The sequence below is a fragment of the Ptychodera flava genome (genome assembly GCF_041260155.1).
Source record: "Ptychodera flava strain L36383 chromosome 23 unlocalized genomic scaffold, AS_Pfla_20210202 Scaffold_24__1_contigs__length_23054250_pilon, whole genome shotgun sequence".
Classification (NCBI taxonomy): Eukaryota; Metazoa; Hemichordata; class Enteropneusta; family Ptychoderidae; genus Ptychodera; species Ptychodera flava.
The window spans coordinates 8,485,044-8,505,947 of record NW_027248278.1 but is presented as its reverse complement, the minus strand read 5'-3'; the positions used below and the strand labels follow the sequence as shown (position 1 = coordinate 8,505,947).

General features: G+C 37.9%; 1 protein-coding gene across 1 annotated transcript in view; it reads left to right on the top strand.

Annotated features, from left to right (window-relative positions):
- Nucleotides 1-8,748: 8,748 nt before the first annotated feature.
- LOC139124553 (tripartite motif-containing protein 3-like) overlaps nt 8,749-20,904 on the top strand; it is a 55,173-nt gene continuing 43,017 nt past the window's right edge. Inside the window, exon 1 of the mRNA XM_070690688.1 lies at nt 8,749-8,892. The gene's annotated coding sequence lies outside the window, so the exon portion shown is untranslated. The remainder of the gene's footprint in view (nt 8,893-20,904) is intronic.

Here is a 20,904-nt window from a genome sequence, read left to right as displayed (position 1 = left end):
ACTGCATGAAACAAAATTAAAAATGCTTGAAAAATTATTTCTGGTCCATATAAAATTAATTCTAACACACTAAAATCAACGGAAAACATAATTTTGACCGGAATGGCCCCAATATACATTATCTTTATTATACACCTGCGTCTGCAATCTATGGAGTTTTCTTCGTACAGTAAATTTCGGTATCAGAGGACGCAGAGTCCAATAACTTTGACGCGGAGTACAATAACTTTTGGTGTTATTGGACGGTATTTGACCTTTGACCTCAAAACACCATTACGTCAATGCGGGGAAATACTTCTAAACATTCGGTACTCACAAAGTTAGTAGTGGTGAATCAAAAGCCTGTGAATTCGGGTGAAATTATGCTGCCGACCTACAATTTCTAACACGTAAGCTTACACTGCGCTGCGCGGGTTTGAAATTTCGTTTTGTGCGCTTAGCGGACGCTCTTAACGCGTTCTCAGTTTGCTCGCGATCGCTCAGTGCAGTGCGGGACGGGCATCCCCAAAAAAGCTTTAATTTTGATTTTTTCGAGGTAAAATTGAATTAAAAAATGTGCACAATAATGAGATTATTCCCAAAATATCGGGATTTATGTCCGAGTACATTTTTAATAGGAATTAGGAAAAAGTAACATTTTCGATGCCAAAATAGTTTCCATGGCAACTTGAAACATTAAAATAAGTCTGGTTTTTGTGTTCTGTGACCCGAACTACCCCACTAGACAATTTTCATATCAATCAAAGTAACTTTTCATGGGATATTAGAAAAATTGAAATTTTCAACCCCTAAAAAGGTTACCATGGAAACATGGGGCAGTGAAATCGATATCATATTTGGTCTTTTCGACCAAAAATACCCTATTGGTGAAATTTTCATGGAAATTGAACCTATTATTATTCGCGTTATTATTTCTATATAATACTTATATTAATTACAAGTTTAGGGGCTATAAGTATTATATAGAAATCTAATAACAATTCATTGAAGCTGTGGGAATTCTGATAAAAAAGGAAAAAGGTGTTGTTATTTTAATTTTGTCAATAGGGGTGACTTCTAATTGTCGTACGTATATTCTCTCCGCCCAGTTAGATAGGTGTTTCTTTTGACATCACTACCCTTATGAATATTCATATACTTGCAAAAACCAACAGTCGTTGTCTCTAGCAGCGCGTGCTCACAGCTGCTGAGCTGCACAGCGTAGCCTTTCGGATCGCAGGCCCATCGTGGCAGTCGTGGGCGCCCACAAACAAGGCACAGCGACTGTGGAGAGTCTATGCCAGTGGAATGTTAAATGTATCTTCAGCGTGGCATTTGTAGTTGTGGCGAAAACCATAAACCCTCTCCCTGTGCTGACGTTGTTGGGTTTCATTTTGTTCATGTGCATTTACTGTAAGCGATCCGAGGAAGTTTTGGGATGGAAATAGAGCAAAAGCATGAGTTTTTCCGCGAAATCTGTGCTGCAAATATAACTTCACGCATGCGCACTCTGCGCGTGAATGTGTCGTCTGTATACACTACGTCTCGTGCTATAATCTTGTCGTTGAGCTTAGCATGTTGACAGAAACTGGAATTACTGCAGAGAATACTTTTCAGGAGATCACAAGTGAGTCCCTAAGGTAACAAGTAGGACGTTTAGGAAATCCTTTCAGAAAGTTCACGCCGCCTGTGGCCATTTTGTGGAGTATAACTTAAGCTTATACGAACCTGGACTGGAGCGACGGTATACGGTATTTCTACTGTAAATATTGCCAGATAATATGCGATGGAATTTTGCGTTTCACGTCGTTCAATCATTCAGATGGAAATGCCGGCCTTCTCCAAACTTTGAAAAAATCAGGGTGACAGACTTTGGCTAACTCTTGTATAACAATGACGTAATTTAATGAGAAGACCTTTGTATTCGAGCTCGGCAACATTTTTTGATTTGAGAACTCTGATCATGACGGATTCACTGAAACAGTGAGTATTCAACAACTTTTTCCTATGTCCATGTAGCACTTGTGCAAAAAATAAGCGAGTCCACAGGCCTTTGGCGAATCAATAAATGCGTTTTTCACCAAGCTGAAAGGTTGAAAGATGCGTCCGTCACTTTGGGACGAGCTAGATAAATGCAGTCAAACCCAGCTGGGCGTAGAAATTTGCCATAGTATGACTTTGTTCTAGAGACGACCGGCCGTGCGGTGGAACTTTGCAACAAAGTTTCCATATCTGAACTGACGTATTTGAATGACAGGCACAGGAAACGATGGCCAATAAAAATGCATTCTCGTTGCATTTTGATAATAATGTATCAATCACAATGACACGGACATTATGCCTCCTCCCAACAGAAGGGCCAAGGTCTATTTTTAGCCCTGCTACAGTATATCTCAGTGCTGAAAATGCCATATTGTTGTCATGTTGTCATGGCGACTTTTAAAATTTGCATACAACTGTGAGAGTGAAACGGGTTGTTTATAGGTCACAAAACTTTTGAGTCCCACTGTCGTCCATTACACCTGTTTCCTTGGGCATTAAAGGTGTGCAAGTATACACATCAAAAGACTAGAAAATTCACTTCATGGGCAGAACCTTGTAAAATAGCCCTTTCTTGTCTGGTTAACGAAAAAAGATACCCCTGATCTAAAATATGCATGGGCTACCAGCCAGTGTCACCGGCCTACCACATTCAGAACATGGTTGCCCAAGTGGACTACCAGGGAAAAAATTTCGAGCCCTGGGCAATATTAAACATGAAACATTTAACTTGTAATATTTCCCCTTGTCTTGGCCTGCTGGGTTTAAAAAAATGTTTAAAGGTATACAGGGACCATGTTCAAATTTAGCCATTGCTACCATGGAAAGGGGAGATCTAGCTAATCATCAGAATCATAGAGTTTATGGGGTCACGCCAGGTCACACAAAAAATAATGCACCACTACATGGCCATAATTTTACTTTAGTTAAAGAATCAGAAATGATTTGTCTTCATTATTCTTCCTAGAATGAGGCAAAGAAATCAAAATAAATTATTATAAAATGAACATTATTATACGTCGTTAATCATAAATCCATAAATTGAATAAGTACCAGTGAATTATGTTTGAAATAAAACAAAAAAAAACTGTTACTGCTTCTGATAAATAATGGTACATTGGGGGATAAGGGGAATTGGGTTCATAAAATTAATTAGAATTAATTTTAGCACATAAAATTAATTTGAAGGCATAAATTAATTCGATGAATGCATAATAAGTTGGTACTATACTCTATAACACTTATTTGGGATGACTGCATGAAACAAAATTAAAATGCTTGAAAAATTTTTTCTGGTCTATATAAAATTAATTCAAACACCTAAAATAAACGGAAAACAATTTTGACAAGAATGGCCTCAATGTACATTATCTTTATTATTCTTCCTAGAATGAAGGCAAAGAAAACTACAATTATTATTATTATTATAGAACAAACGTAAAAGTTGTTACTTAGAAATCCATAAAATAAATAAAAAATACCGCAATTATTCGGTGTCGCTGAAATTTGATCAGAATTGGTATATACCAGTATGGGTTCCAAAGATCAACAATACATATTGTTTCTATCTGTTCAGTGCAGGAAAATTCTACGCTGATGTTATGACAATGGTTTCTGCACAGTACAACCAGAAAAACAACAAGAAATATTTAAACCAGCAAAAAAAGAATGACAAAAGTAAATAAGGTCTGAAACTTTAGGTACTGGAGTTCAACTTTAGCAACATGCATAGCAGAAACAGTTAGTCCCTCTTAGTTGGACCATAGACAGTCTTCCCCCTCTACTGTCTATGGATTGATCTGGTCTGTTAATATGTAACAGTTCATAAACAATGACAGGAAATGACTCAAGCCTGTTTCAGACACTGGCCATCACTCCTGTACATTTGCAGGATTTCGCTTTTTCTTACCTCATATGCACATTTTTGACACTGACAAGTTCATTTGAACAAATTCACATCTCAACCCCTGCATCTACCTGTACACCAAATACTGAGATGGTAGCTTTGGCGGTATGGGAGCCTTTGTGTGTGACGGACATACATCCACACATACCCACAAATATACAGACATACAGACGCCACTCAGACTCATCATATAAGCTCTTTTTGGTATTTATATACAAAACCAAATATGAGCTAAAAACAGTGAATTATGTTTTAGCATAGACACACTCAAGGGTCTATTGTTTTAAATAAAAAAAAAGTCGTGGTTCCAAATAGGTTACCATGGCAAAAAAAACAAAAATGAACATTGAGTTCATGCTGTGATAAATACACTTAGGAGAGCATTTGCATAGTTACTAGGATTACTTTTAATGGAATTAAAATGAAATTTTAAAATGCAAATAGGTTACTATGGAAACACAGGAGAGGTAAAAATGGATATCAGATTTTGTCTTTCTAACCTAAAATAATCCTTTGGTATAATATTTCTGTTGATTTAATGGATTTTTACACTGGATATTTGGTCTTTCTAACCCAAAATATCACTTTGATATAACACATTCTGTTGATTACTGGATTTTAGGTGGAATCTTTGAAACACCGGTAATTTTTACTCCTGAATGGTTGCCATGGAAACTTCTCACATGAAAATGAGTGTGATTTTTTTGGTGTGCTAACCAGAAAAACCCTTATTATCAATTTTTTACATCAATCAATAGTTCTTTAATAGGAATTAGGGAAAAAGTAACATTTTCAATCCCAAATTGGTTACCATGGCAACTCGAAACATTAAAATAAGTCTGTTTTTGTGTTGTCTGACTCGAACTCCCCCACTCGATAATTTTCATAACAATCAAAGTAACTTTTCATGGGATATTAGAAAAACTGGAATTTTCAACCTCTAAAATGGTTACCATGGAAACATGGGGCAGTGAAATAGATATCATATTTGGTCTTTTCGACCCAAAATACCCCTATGGTGAAGTTTTCATGGAAATTGAACCTATTATTATTCCCATTATTATTTCTATATAATACTTATATTAATTATTATTAATTATTATTATTATTATTATTGACAAGGAAAAGTTATCAGTTCTTAGTTCGTTGCATAATGATTTACCTCAATAGGTGTGAGTGCCTTCGATAGCTCCCATGGTGTTCTTACAGGGAGACCCTATGGGGGCGTTGGTATTCTTTGGCGTAAAAATCTCAACGGTATCTCACCTATCGTTTTTGACGGTGAAAGTCGTGTTATCGGTATGGCATTAAAATGTTGTATAAGCCCGATGTCGTAATTTTTTATGTGCATCTACCAACTGAAAATTCTGATTGTGATAAATATCAGCGGATTTTAGGCTTGTAACAAGTTACATTTAATGAATTAAGTACTTGCTACTGTCTTATTTCAGGTTATTTTAATGCAGATCCGAAAAAAAATCTGCATGAATTTGTACTTTTAGATAATTTTGTGCAAGATAATAATTTCATCTTTTCAGACATTGAACGCCTGCATCCTGATACTTTTACATATTTAGGTGATTCATGTTTTGCTCGGAGTTGGCTTGATCATATCATTTGCTCATCTTCATCTGATAACATTGTTGATTCTGTAAAGGTAAACTATGATATCATTTCTTCTGATCACTTTCCTGTAATGTTCACTTTGAAGACTGATTTGCTACCTATAGGCTCAGTAGTTCGTCACAAACTGAAGCACATACGCCTTGTTGGAACAAAGCGTCATCTTGTCAACTTGAGAACTTTGGAGTTTTGAGATCGACTTTTATCTGAAGTTCATATTCCTATTGAGGCTTTGGCTTGTACTGACACAGACTGTAGTATTCATTCTCATTTGATTGATACATTTATAGTGACATATTTCAGCGTTGTTGACTGCCGCAAATAGGACTCTTCCCAAAGCCACAAAGTCAAATAGGCATACAATACCAGGTTGGAATACAGTTGTGAAAGAACACTATGACAAAGCACGTACTGATTTTTTGATCTGGAAGGACAACGGTTCTCCTAAATTTGGCCCTTTCTTTGATCTTATGCGAAGGTCTAGGGCACAGTTTAAAAGGCAGTTTGCACAGTGTAAGAGGGCAGAAAAAGAAATGCGTGCGAATGCCATGGCTAAAAAATTAAAGAGTACTCTAAGGAGTATGGAAAGAGGTCAATAAACGTAAAGGTAGAGCAATAGCTCCGTCATCTGTTGATGGTCATGCTGGTGACGCTGAAGTAGTAAATATGTGGAAATGTCATTATGAAACTATTTTGACCAAAACTGGTACCGAATCGACACCTGTCTTTTCGAACATTAATTACTGTAATGACATGACTGTGCACCACGAAGAAATTTGTGAATTAGTTAAAAACCTCAAGACAGGTGCATCATCGGGTATTGACGATATATCACCTGAGCATTTGAAGTATGCTCCATATAGAGTCAATGTTCTTTTGTCCCTTTGTTTCTCGGCCATTTTGATTCATGGAACCGTTCCTAGATAATTAATGACCACTGTTTTAGTTCCTATTCCAAAAAATCCAGGTGGCAACATTTGTGACAAATCTAACTATCGTCCTGTTGCTGTTGCAACAACAATATCCAAACTGTTCGAAAGGGTCTGGTTAAATCGCTGTATGGAATGTTTAACAACCACTGATCACCAATTTGGGTTTAAACCAGACCATGGTACTGATATGTCAATTTTTGTTTTGAAAGAAATTTTGAATTACTATAAACGTTGCAATACTCCTGTTTTCATCACCTTTATGGATGCATCCAAAGCATTTGACTATGTTCGTCATGATATTCTGTATGTTAAACTATTGCAAAGGGGTGTTAAGCCTTATCTCATTAAGATTTTGTCATATATGTATAAGTATCAAGACTTTGTTGTGAGATGGAATGGGTTACTATCTGAATCTTTTCATTCAAAGAATGGGGTAAAACAGGGCGGCATTACGTCACCTTTCTTTTTCACCGTCTATTTGGATGATATCAGTAAGAATCTCTCCACACTTCCCTATGGATGCCTTATTGGTGACTATAAGGTGAATCATTTGATTTATGCTGACGATTTAGTTATTATTTCTACTGGAGCCTATGGTCAGCACAGCAGATGCTTGTTGATATATGCGGTCATTATGGTGACAATCATTCAATATTTTTAATGAGCAAAAGACAGTTTGTATGATAATTCGTAAGCTTAGACAAGTTCCGATTTATCTTAAATGTTTAATTATGTTAGTGTCTGTGAATACCTTGGTCACTTAATCACTTGTGTCCTTAGGGATAATGAAGACATCCAGGCTCAGGCTCGGCGATTTTATGTTCGTGGCAAGGCTATATTTCGTGATTTAAATTCGCGTCTCTTTCTGTAAAATGTCACTTACTTTCTGTCTTTTGTGATATTCTTTATTGTTCTTACTTGTGGAGTACGTTTTCTTTATGTACGTTTAATGCAGTAAGACGAGCTTACTCCAATATTTTTCGTAAGATGTCTGGTTTTAAACATTCTTTTATTCAGAGTAACAGTGCAATGTTTGTCAGTCTTTCGATTTAAACTTTTGGTGAAATCCTTCGGAGAAAAATTGTTTATTTTTCTGAGTAGACTCCATCTCTCAAGTAACCCGCTTGTGGTGAGTGTTTATCTTTATCAGTGTTATCACACAGTGAACTGTGGAGGATTTGGAGGAAGCGTATATTTTAAAATGTATTGTTGTTGTGCTATGGATTTTTATAATCTGAAATAAAGATATAATAATAATAAATTATTATTAATGACGTAGCGGGCCGCATCGTATCATTACACTGAAAGTGTTCCGGAACTATTTTCAACTTGAAAACTTTGGGATTCAAAAATGATCAAGTTACATGTTTTACACAGGAAATCTGGTTTTTATAAATGTTTGCGTACAAAGACTCTGTAGATAAAACGCGTTACAGTGATTTTTATACATAAATGAGCCGCTAGCCGTTCGATGATGAAAATCGTATTAAGGTAGAACGCGCCTCGGGGGACAGATAGTCGGACGCTCAAATTTCTACAATTCTTTTCTGATCTACCACTTGTTCGGGTTCATTTTAAAGCTCTTGGAGAAAGAAAAACTTCCATCGTCTTAGTCTTTCGAAAATCCAAAATTTAATCTCCTCTGTAGTGTTAACAAAGGAATGGTGGCCATTTTGAATTTCAAATATCGCGAAAATGTTTGGTAATTAATTTTTTTCATTAGTTCCAAACTTTGCACGGTGACCCCCCTATTATTATTGTTGATTATGTAAGAGAATGGTTGAAAGTTTCATTTTGGAGTCATTCACTTTGGAGGCGCATACTACCTTAACTAACGTGTATTATTAACTGAATACCAAACGGTTCGTTAAGTACTTTAATTACGTAGCATTTTCAATGGGCATAAAAATAATCTTCATGATTTTTAAAAAAACTTTACATTGGTAGACATACTTTAGTTGAGAACGTCTAAAATATAACTTTAAAATCACACGTGCCTTGATATCTTTTGCATTCATACCCATCAGGCACCATCTCCTACCATGACAACGTGGCATTAACATGGTTAAATTAACGTTTGCAATGAGAAAATATGCTGTTATTACAGGGGTATTATCGAGCCGTAGGTTCTTTGTGCCAACAAAATATCTCCAGGAATAAAGGGGCCAAGCAGTCAAACTCGCCGTCGTTTATGCTAAAATTTGGCTCTATGCGTCATTGTGGCTATTTATCCCTTTCGGGCCTCTAGAGGACGCGACAAGGATCTGTGCCAAGAAAATTACTGTTTGCCATGATTTGTTAATAAGTGTACAAAGTTTCATACTTTTCGCCAAGAGTGCACCACCTTGTTTTATCTATTGTACTAGAAGTCGAAGACTAAACATAGTCGCCTCAGCGATAACGCCTGGAAAGGTAAGTCGTGTCAATATGTTGACAAATACTTTGTGAACAATGCTTTCAAAGGGAAACTGTAAGCGAACGCTTCCTGCTAGAATGACGTATTCGTTACTTATCGCTTTGTTTGTGTTTGCGTTTGGTGTGTTCTTTTTACAGGGCAATTCACCGACAGCTGACCTCTACAGGCGCATTTATGCTACGCATTGGTATTTTAGGCGAGAGATGCACGTTCTAAAGATAAGACACTCATATAGAAAAACATTTCACTGAAAAAAGCAAGAATTGATTAAGACGAAGGTGAAGGAACTCTGCACTACTGTCTCGAAACTAAAACTGAACCCTGAACAAAGACAGATATGCCAAGCAATTCAGAGGAACATAAGATGGCGGTGTTAGCCTAGATCAACGCACAATACGTTAACATAAAGAAACCTTATCTCTCCCTTTCTCTGTCTCTTTGCCCCACTTCAATTTTTTAAGTTGGGGAAATTGACGAACGTATTGAATTAATACATATTTGCACAAGGATCAATCTCAAAAACCATTGAAGTAGGGGATAGGGTAACAAAGATTTGTGTCGTCTCAGTTCAGAAGTTGTTGTGCTGTTTGACAAGGTCATGGAAGGTCACTTACATATATGCCATACTCTATTGAAGAGTTTGTCGAATGTTGACAATATACTTAGAGCCTAGGAGATGTAGTTGATATCGTAGACATGACTAGTCTTACAGGTTTCCATGGGAACATTTACATTTTGCAAAAAACTTTTATGTCATACTGTATTTTCAACTGGTGGATGAGTGTTTGCAATATAGTTGATCATTACATGTTGTCTGATCCTGTCCCCCTGATGACGTCAACTCAGGAGGGTGAGGCTATGCGGCTCCTCGGTGTTATTGCAAAGTACAAGCTCTTCTTGTCCATAGGGATAACTTCTATCGGTTGGATAGTTTTTCAAACGGTAAATACATTAAGAAAATCCTTGTTCTCAAATTGTGTAGCTACTGTGTGCTCCGTTTGCTGTCCATGGCTGTTGGCTTCGATCCAACTGAGGTCGAAAGATCAAAATAACTATGCCTCAGTGTAATGTTTGTTTGCATTTTTTGCAGCCATTAGTATTGTGGCGTTTGTGCGCAACGCGTAGAACAAATAAATTGCGAATCGGTTCACTGTTGCAATGCAAGAAAATGTTTCAAAGTCAGCTAAATAGGTATAAATGTGGTGTTAAACAACTGACAACGTCACATAATCACCGGTATCTTTAAATTTGCATCATTAGCGTTACCGGTTACTATGGAAAAACTTGCCGATTAAAATATTTGTCGTGAACTGGCTGATAAACGTATTTTTAATTTCGGAAGTTAGTACATATTTTCTGCACCGTTGTGGAACTTGTGTTGACTGAGTTTGTGCGAAATCGCCAGCGTTGTCGCTGTCACTGCATTTAGCTGTTTCGAATTTTCATACAAATTTTAACAGAAGGCATCTTTCCCAATTTCACCAACCCACCCTTCCACTTATGAAATATTTACAAGCTTAGTTCGTTGACATGTTATCTGTTGGTCCGCACAATGAGCTGACTGAGCTCAAAGGGCAACAGCTAAGGGACGGACCATAATAACTTAGGAGGTGGGGTCACAATCAGATTGTAAATATTTTTTTTTTTTGCGATAGTAAATTTTTTTCCAAGTTAGTCATGATGTGCTAATTTTTTTTCCAAGTAAACTGTCAGATTTATCTCTTGGTTTTGCCTATTGCTTTTATTTTTTATATTTCGAAAACTAGTCTGAAGACTTTTTTCCAAAATTGTTTGCTTTGATTTTTTTTGACCACACCTCCAAAGATCTAATATAACCAGGCATTCCAGTAATTATGATTGGCCAACCTGATTGTAAAGCCATGCAACAGGAAATGCTAACTTTTATTTTTGTTTTCTTGTATTTAGAAAATAATGTTTATAGGTAGGGTAGATTGGATTATTCATTTACTTAGTTCATGTATTCATTCATTTATTTTCGATGTAAAGCAAATATCAAATACACATTAAATAATAAACGGAGTCTGTAACGACATGGTCTCGTTCGAGGTAATATATAGCAAACACAAGACAATACTTTGTATATTAATATTGCAGTAAATCAAAGTTGGTCGGGAAAATTATTATTTACGTAAATGTTATGTAGGTCATTTCCCCCACACTCATCATGACCTGAGTTCAATTAGTCTAGAACATTCCCAAGGTCACTGCCCTTAATGACCTCGCAACCTTGAATTCAATTAGTCATGTTTGGAATGTTCTGGAAAGTTGATTAGTTGTGTAAGGGAGATAATTTTAGAACAGTAATTAGCATGTCAATAAAAGTTCTAGATTGTTCTTATATGCCTTTATAAAAGGGACGCGCCCAGCATCCAGTCAGACTTTTGGGATCGTGTCTCTTGTGTGTTACTAAACTCCAGCAGTAGTCATTCTCAAGACTTTTCAAGACCTTCACTGTCAACGCTGGATTTATACTGTGGACTTTGTGCAACTACAAGCCTGCAAGCCGAAGGACTGTTCATTCATCCGACTGACTGTTTCAACTCTGAGACTGGAGCTTTGCCGTCCCAGCTGAGATAAGTAGTCTGTACACTTTTAAAGCTTGTACTCTATCCCTGACTTAGCAATTAGTTTTTTTTTTGTAATAAATTTTGTTTAAACGTTAACTGCTGAGTTCACCCTTTTGTTCGTTTTCTCTGCACGTAACAAAATTGGGGGCTTGTCCGGGAGCGAACATTTTGAGCCGTTTGACAACATTTTGCCAGCCTTTTTAAAACTACTGTATACTGTGAACTCAGCGAAATTTAATCATGGCGGAATTTAAACCAGAGGAAATGGATGACCTTGATCAGGACACATTTGATTCCCTCAGAAAAGACTACCTCATAACACTGGCCAATTTCCTTAAGGTAGAAGTTAAACGATCTATGCGCAAGCGAGAAATACAGTTCAAGATTGCAAAACATTTAGTTAAATCAGGCCATTTTGAGGAGGCTGCCTTAAAAGATTATGAGCCCGAGTCTACCTCTGAACTCAGAAAATTAGAATTAGAAATGCAGACAAAATTGGAGATCAAGAAACTAGAATTACAAATGAGAGAGAAAGAATTAGAAATGGAAGAAAGACAAAGAGAGAAAGAAAGAGAGGAAAAAGAAAAGGAAAGAGAATTAGCAGAACACCGACTGCAATTAGGAATGAGACGTTTAGAGCTTGGAAAGTCAGGAAAATTCTTCCCTTCAGACGGTTTTGACATCACTAAGCATTTCAGGCTAGTTCCCCCTTTCCAAGAAAAGGATGTTGATAAATATTTCCTTCATTTTGAGAAAATTGCTCATAGTCTGAATTGGCCTAAGGAGTCCTGGTCTATGCTTTTGCAGAGTGCTTTGGTGGGTAAAGCCAGAGAAATTTATATTCAGTTGTCAGTAGAGCAGGCTTCAAATTATGATTCTGTGAAGGAATTAATTCTCAAGGGCTATGAGTTGGTGCCTGAAGCTTATCGTCAGAAATTTAGGGATTGTGAGAAGGTGAAGGATCAAACTTATGTTGAATTTGCTCGAACAAAAGAACAACTGTTTGATCGTTGGTGTTCTTCTGAAAAGTCAGTCAGAATTATGACAAATTACGACAGCTCGTTTTGATTGAGGAATTTAAAAGGTGCATCCGGAGTGACATCAAGACGTTTATCAATGAACAAAAGGCAGATACATTAGAGGTTGCTGCACGTTTGGCCGATGATTATTCATTGACCCACAAATCTTCATTTCTCAGCAAACCATCCCAGTCCTTTTCCTACAAAAACAATGCAGGTAAATTTAACTCCTCCTTTTCATCCAAGAATTTTTCAAAGGAGAGTAGAAAATCAAATGACAGCAGTTCACAGAGTTCAAGTAACACTCCCACATCATCAGATCCCAAGTCTCAATCTCCTTCTGACAAACTGACAACAGTTCGGTACACTTTCTTGTAATTATTGTAAGAAAGACGGCCATTTAATGTCAGAGTGTTTCAAATTGAAAAGAAAACGTGAAGGTCAAAGTGGTCAAAGTGGATCTAAGCCCACCGGCTTTATTTCTTCATCAACTCAATTAGAGTCTAATAATGTGTGCAACACATTTTCTGAGGTTAAACCCCTCTTATCCCCAATTAATGAGGTCAAGGTCAATTCTTCTCAAGATAGCATTATGGGTATTTTCGAACCATTTATTCATGATGGTTTATATCACTTTCTAGTGATTTCTCTTCCGCTACCCCTGTCAAAATTTTAAGAGATACCGGGGCTTCCCAGTCTCTTTTGTTGGCAGATACCCTGCCGTTTTCTGAAAAGTCATTTTCAGGTTCTAAAGTTCTTATTAAGGGGGTAGATTGTAATGACTACATTCCTGTTCCTCTCCATAATGTCTATTTGTCTTCGGACTTTGTTTCTGGACCTGTGACTTTAGGTATTAGGCCTTTTTTGCCTTTTGAAGGGATTCACCTTCTTCTTGGAAACGACCTTGCTGGGGACAAGGTCATTACTAATCCACTTGTGACTGATAATCCTAGTTTAGATCAGGATCCAGAGCCAATTGAACAAGAAATACCCGATTTATTTCCTTCTTGTGCTATTACTCGAGCCATGTCCAAGAAAACTTCTGAGAATCAAAATACTCTCAAAAATAATGTCACAGATGTTGACTTAATGACACCTTTCTCAGTCAGGTGTTTGACACGGATCATTCCGTTATCCCCCGTGGATTTGAAACTTCCAGTAAAACTTTTGCTGACCAAAGTCAGACATTTTCTAGATCAAATCTCATTGCAGAACAACACAAAGACCCAGATATTTTGTCTTTGTTTGACAGGTAGATGATGAAGATAAAACTTCAGATAGCTCTGTTTCCTATTATACAAAATCTGGTATTCTCATGCGTAAATGGAGACCTCCAGATGTCTTGGTTGATGATGATTGGGCTATAAAACATGAATTGTGGTTCCAAAGCCCTACCGTGCTGAAATATTGCGCCTGGCCCATGAAACGCCCTGGGCTGGTCACTTAGGAGTCAGGAAAACTTATCATAAAATTCCCAGTCACTTTTATTGGCCTAATCTCAGGCAGGATGTAGCACATTTCTGTAAAACTTGTCACACATGTCAAATGGTAGGAAAACCAAATCAGACCATTCCAAAGGCCCCTTTACAGCCAATTCCTGCATTTCAAGAACCATTTAGTAGGATACTAATAGACTGTGTTGGGCCCCTACCAAAAACAAGATCAGGAAATGAGTACATGCTGACAATAATGTGTACATCAACTCGGTTCCCCGAAGCCATACCACTGAGAAATATAAAGACAAAGACTATAGTGAGAGCTTTAGTCAAATTTTTCACTTTATTTGGCCTCCCTAAATGTGTCCAGTCCGATCAAGGCTCCAACTTTATGTCTGGTATTTTTCAACAAGTAATGGATCAGCTAGGCATTAAACAGTATAGGTCATCCGCCTATCATCCAGAAAGTCAGGGTGCTCTTGAGCGATTTCATCAAACTTTGAAAAACATGATTAGGACCTACTGTTTTGACACAGAGAAGCAGTGGGATGAAGAATTCATTTTCTGCTCTTTGCTGTTAGAGAGTCAATTCAGGAGTCTCTTGGTTTTAGCCCATTTGAGCTTGTATTTGGACATACAGTCCGTGGCCCACTTAAGCTCGTTAAAGAGAAATTCCTATCAGACGATGATGATTGTCTGAATATTTTGCAATATGTGTCAGATTTTCGTACAAAACTCTCTAAAGCATGTGAATTAGCCAGAGAAAATCTTGAGTCATCTCAGCAGTCAATGAAAACCAAATATGATAAAAGCACCTCAAAACGGAAGTTTGAACCAGGTCAAAAGGTTCTTGTTCTACTTCCAATTCCTGGCAAACCACTCCATGCTCGTTACTTTGGGCCATATCTAATTGATAAGAAATTGAGTGATTTAAATTACATCATAATAACACCTGACAGGCGAAAAACAAAAACAGCTATGTCACATAAATATGCTTAAGCCATATTTGGATAGGGATAATCCTACTATAACTCAGCCTGTCAGTGCAGTCAGTTCAAACCATTATGAAGATAGTGATACTGAAACTGACTTGAGTGAAAATACTCTAAACTCAAAGCTGGGCTCGGTCAAGCTTCAGAACTCAGAAATCCTGGAGAAGCTGGAGTCTACAAAGTTGGCACACCTCCAGCCAGAACAACAACAACAGTGAAAGAACTGCTCCACGAATATAAACACCTGTTTCAAGATGTTCCAACGAGGACAAACGTCATCTATCACGACGTTGATGTTGGGGACAGTAAGCCTGTAAAACAACATCCATACAGATTGAATCCAACGAAAGCAAAATATCTCCAGGAAGAAGTCAAATACCTGCTGGACAATGACTTTATTGAACCCAGTAAAAGTAACTGGAGTTTGCCGTGCATACTTGTTCCCAAATCAGATCACAGTTATCGTATGTGCACGGACTTTAGGAAGGTCAACACTTTAACAAAGACAGACACTTTCCCAATCCCGAGGATTGATGACTGCATCGACCGAGTGGGAAAAGCCAAGTATGTGACGAAATTTGACCTACTGAAGGGATTTTGGCAAGTCCCTCTGACGGATCGTGCTCGTGAAATATCCGCCTTTGTTACACCAGACGGATTGTTCCAGTACAAGGTGATGCCATTCGGAATGAAGAACTCTCCGGCAACGTTCCAACGGATGATCAACGACATCATACCGGGCTAGACGGATGTGCAGCTTACGTTGACGACGTCGTCCTGTATAGTGACACCTGGGAGGAACACATCAAGCTCATGCGGAAGTTCTTTGAGAGACTGAGCAAAGCAATGTTGACTGTCAACCTTGCCAAATCTGAGTTTGGTTGGGCTAGGGTAACTTACCTCGGACATTCTGTAGGACAGGGTGAGGTAAAACCTGTTGATGCCAAAATCAGTGCCATTTCAAGTTTTCCCATACCAAACTGCAAACGACAACTGATGCGCTTTCTCGGTATGGCTGGTTACTACAGAAAATTTGTCCAAATTTCTCTACAATTACTGAGCCTTTGACTAACTTACTTAAAAAGAAAGTAAAGTTTGTTTGGTCAGAGCAATGCCAACATGCATTTGATACACTAAAAGCCTTGCTGCAAAGTGCTCCAGTGTTGTCTGCACCAGATTTCACTTTGACATTCAAGTTAGCTGTAGATGCTAGTGATACAGCTGCTGGTGCTGTTTTATAGCAAGAGGATAGTCATGGGATACATTATCCTGTTTGCTACTTTTCATGTAAATTTAACAAATCCAAGACAAACTACTCTAAATTTGAGAAAGAGTGTTTAGCTTTGATATTAGCTTTACAGCATTTTTAACTTTATGTTACTTCTTCAAATCTTGATCGCAACCCTCTTGTTTTTCTGCAGAAATTAAAAGGCAAAAATCAGAGATTGTTAAGATGGAGTTTAATGTTACATGAGTTTAATCTTGACATTAGACATATCAAAGGCAGAGACAATTTAATTGCAGACTGTCTCTCTCGTATTTAGAGTTTATTGTTGTTCACTTTCAAGAAATTTTATTGTTGTTCACTTTCAAGAAATTTTACTTTAGAGTAAAACAAAATTTGAGTACTTAAATCCTTTTCAAGATTACATTTGTAAAAGAAAGATTTTTCTTTGAAAAATTTTCTTTTTTTGAAGAGGGGGTGTGTTATGTAGGTCATTTCCCCCACACTCATCATGACCTGAGTTCAATTAGTCTAGAACATTCCCAAGGTCACTGCCCTTAATGACCTCACAACCTTGAATTCAATTAGTCATGTTTGGAATGTTCTGGAAAGTTGATTAGTTGTGTAAGGGAGATAATTTTAGAACAGTAATTAGCATGTCAATAAAAGTTCTAGATTGTTCTTATATGCCTTTATAAAAGGGACGCGCTCAGCTTCCAGTCAGACTTTTGGGATCGTGTCTCTTGTGTGTTACTAAACTCCAGCAGTAGTCATTCTCAAGACTTTTCAAGACCTTCACTGTCAACGCTGGATATATACTGTGGACTTTGTGCAACTACAAGCCTGCAAGCCGAAGGACTGTTCATTCATCCGACTGACTGTTTCAACTCTGAGACTGGAGCTTTGCCGTCCAGCTGAGATAAGTAGTCTGTACACTTTTAAAGCTTGTACTCCATCCCTGACTTAGCAATTAGGTTTTTTTTTGTAATAAATTTTGTTTAAACGTTAACTGCTGAGTTCACCCTTTTGTTCGTTTTCTCTGCACGTAACATAAAAAAATAGATGTCCTAGTAGTTCTTATATTGCTATGCAACGCTATTATGATATTTTTGCAAAGGCTACACCCAAAGGTCAAAGGTAACCTGTTTCAAGTCTGCGTTAATTGTAGTAGATGCCAAAGAAAGGGTACAAAACCAATTTCCTCGGTTCTGGCCCTTCATACTCAGCTGGTAACATTATCTCCTTAAATCGAAATTTGGGTTTTCCGTTCTGCACTCCTAAGAAATTGCACTATGCTTGAGATTAAACACGTACTTACGTATTGCTTTCAAGGGTTAGGTCATGATTTCGTGTTTTCACAATTCTGCTACCCTACCATAGGCATATAGCAGTTCCTACAATCTTCACTTACATAGCACCTGTGTGTCTGTAAATCTCCTATGTATGTATGTATGTATGTATGTATGTATGTATGTATGTATGTATGTATGTATGTATGTATGTATGTATGTATGTATGTATGTATGTATGTATGTATGCATGCATGCATGCATGCATGCATGCATGCTTGCATGCACGCACGCACGCACGCACGCACGCACGCACGCACGCACGCACGCACGCACGTATGTATGTATGTATGTATGTATGTATGTATGTATGTATGTAACAAAGGGAAAGACGACCAGACATACAGATAAACATACAGACAGACACTGTATTAACTTGCAAACCTTCACTAGGGCTACAAGGGGTCAAATAACAACTGCTTAGAATCAATCAAACGAGCAGTCTGCCCTTAGTCTTCTTATATGGTATCTGTTTATAATTTCTTATTGGGTAATGGGCTATTGGTATCAAAATACTAGACATATCTGAGTATGATTTTAGCTTCTAGAGGACTTCTCCAGCTTTGACATAGGTCGTGTGACGTGTCGTTTTTGTCTGTAATTTAGATTTCTCTTTGTCATTTTCAGCAGATACAAACATACTATCATGGTTGATCCGTTCCGAGTTTTGTTAAAAGATATCTCTGAACGAATAACATTAGATAAGGAGAGGACTCTGCGCGGGATTTTGAAGAATGAAAGCCCCGGGATTCCAGCTCGTACTCTTGAAGAATTAAAGAACCCATTTGAAATTTTTATTAATCTCCAGGAATCGGGTGAAATATCCTCAGAAAATCTAAACTTTCTTAAAGAGCTTCTAAATGTTGTTAAGCTGACGTCATTGGTTCATGAGTTTGTGGAAAATTTTGAAAAACAGCATGGATCTCAGAACATTCGCCAACAGCACTGCCCAAGTACAGGTAAACTCCTGTTCTACCTAATCATGGAGAAGTACATAGTACTAGGTTAATCTCTCCTGTACTCAATAGTCCATTTTAATTTAGGAAAAGCTAAGTGAATTAAAACATTATCCTTCGTTCATGTGTAACTATAAGCAAGTATGTAGGGAATAGTCGATTTTTGAGATATTATGTTTGGATCTAAAATGGTGAACATGTATCATATAGTGTATGACCAAGATCCTTGTGTGAATGCCAACAAACTGAAAAATGATATCAGATCTATGAACAAGCTCAAACAATATTAAACTTTTCGTCAATGTCAGTTTAATATAATTGATGCATTGATGAAAGACAACAAAGCTATTTCTGAGAACATATCTATGCCCTCCATCTTTGTATAAATCACTAAGGGAAAATAAATGTTTCAAATTTCATAGCAACAAAGTATGACGGCCTTTCTTTGTTGCCACTTAGAAATCAGAGGACTCGCCGAAGAAAGTTGTGAAGACGGTAAGGAAATTAAACAATCAGTTGGAGATATCAAAGAGGGCGTAACTCAGCGAGATAGCTGTGATGATGAACAGGAACCTTATGGCAGTCACAAGCAAACACATACAGCACAACAACACAAAGATAATGGTCAGGCTGATGTGTCTGTTCGAAATTTACTGAAACCAATTAAGAAAATGCTACAAAAACGAATCGACGAGGCAACAGAGAGCCAAAAGCAATCTAATAATATCTTAAAGGTGTTGGAGAAGCAGGTTTACAAACAAGAAGATAACATAGACGAACAAGTCCGGAAGAAGATAAATAGAGCGCCCTCAACGATGGAGGTGAAAGAAAAACTTACCAGACAACTTCGAGAAACCTATGATAGCATGAGAGATAGTGTTGATAAAGAGAGGCAGAGATTGCAGAATGCAGAGTGGGAACTGAAAACAGCTCTCTCTAAAGTCGATGTCCAAATGCGAAATACAGACTTAAATGCCTTGCTGTGGGACCGTAGTCGCATTCAAAGTGAAGTTCAAACAGCAATGGAATTGGACACTAGCTTCAATATGTACTTCGATGTGGTTGCTGAATTTCGTCCCGGGCTGCCTTTTCTTGAACCATCATTAGGAGTTCTCCGTTTCCCAGCAATGCCTGCAGTTTCCCTATTGTTCTCCGAGATGCCGCTTGAGGGCCTAAGAATAGGCCAGGAGCTATTTTGGCGTTTTGAAATGAAGAATTACCATGGAGAACCAATATCAGATCTCACACACGTGAAAGCTACAATCATAGATGGGGATAGTCAACTTCATGAACTCGACATTCAAATATGCAATGATGGAGAAAGTGTAGCGGCAGTGACGCAAATTAACAACAGCTCGGCTGAAGATGTTTCTACTGATATGGTGCAAATGGACGAGAGTGAGGTTGGTGACAGTATAACCGATATGACGCAAAATGATGGGCATGCAGCTGTGTTCAGGGTAAACTACAAGACACGAATAGAAGGAAGACACGAGCTGTCGGTGACAATACGTAATTACAACATTAATGGCTCTCCCTGTATTTTCAACGTTATTCCATCCTGGAATCTAACACCTATCCCCTGTCGGATTGACATGTGTCTGGAAGACCTGAAGTATTCTTGCGCCATGAAAGTAGATAAATCTGGTTATATTGTGTTAGCCGATTCAGACAAGAATAGGCTTATTGTACTTCACCACGACAGAATTAAGAAGCGTGACGTTATTCTGAGAAAGATAAACTTTCTACCGGTTGATCTGGCTCCATTTGGTGATCATGAATGGTTTGTTACAAACAGGGATGCTGCAAAACCACTTATTCGTGTTAACCTAACACAGCGAAGGCAGATGCGTTTAATAACGAGAAATTTTCCGAGGTATGCGGCATCGCTGTCAACGAAAGGAAGGGTTACTTATACATTAGTGATGCGCAGAAGCATACAGTATTCTTGTATCAATGTTCTCCAGTGAGGTATCGTGATTATTTTGGAGTAAAAGGAACAGAACCAGGGCTCTTCAAATCTCCTCGCTACTTGACAACAAACAGCCGTGATCAAGTTATTGTATCTGACTGCGGGAACGACCGAATCCAAGTCTTCACTGCTGATGGAGAATTCCTCTTTCTATTTGGTGGCTCAGGCACTGAAGAGGGTGATTCAAAGGTGTTGGAGATGTTCGCGTTGACATATATGACAACATCTACACCTGCGACACAAACAACAGTCGAGTGCAGAAATTCAACAGTGAAGGGAAGTTCATCTGTTGCATCTTGACAGGGGTTGACGACATCAAGCTACCTTTGCACATTGAAATACCTCAAGGCTCAACGGGAGAACTACTTATTTATGACAAAGGAGATCTAAGACTTATCAAGCGATATACTCGTGCTTAACATTGATAATTCATGCAGGCCACCACACAGTGCTTCGCCTTATCACTTGCTA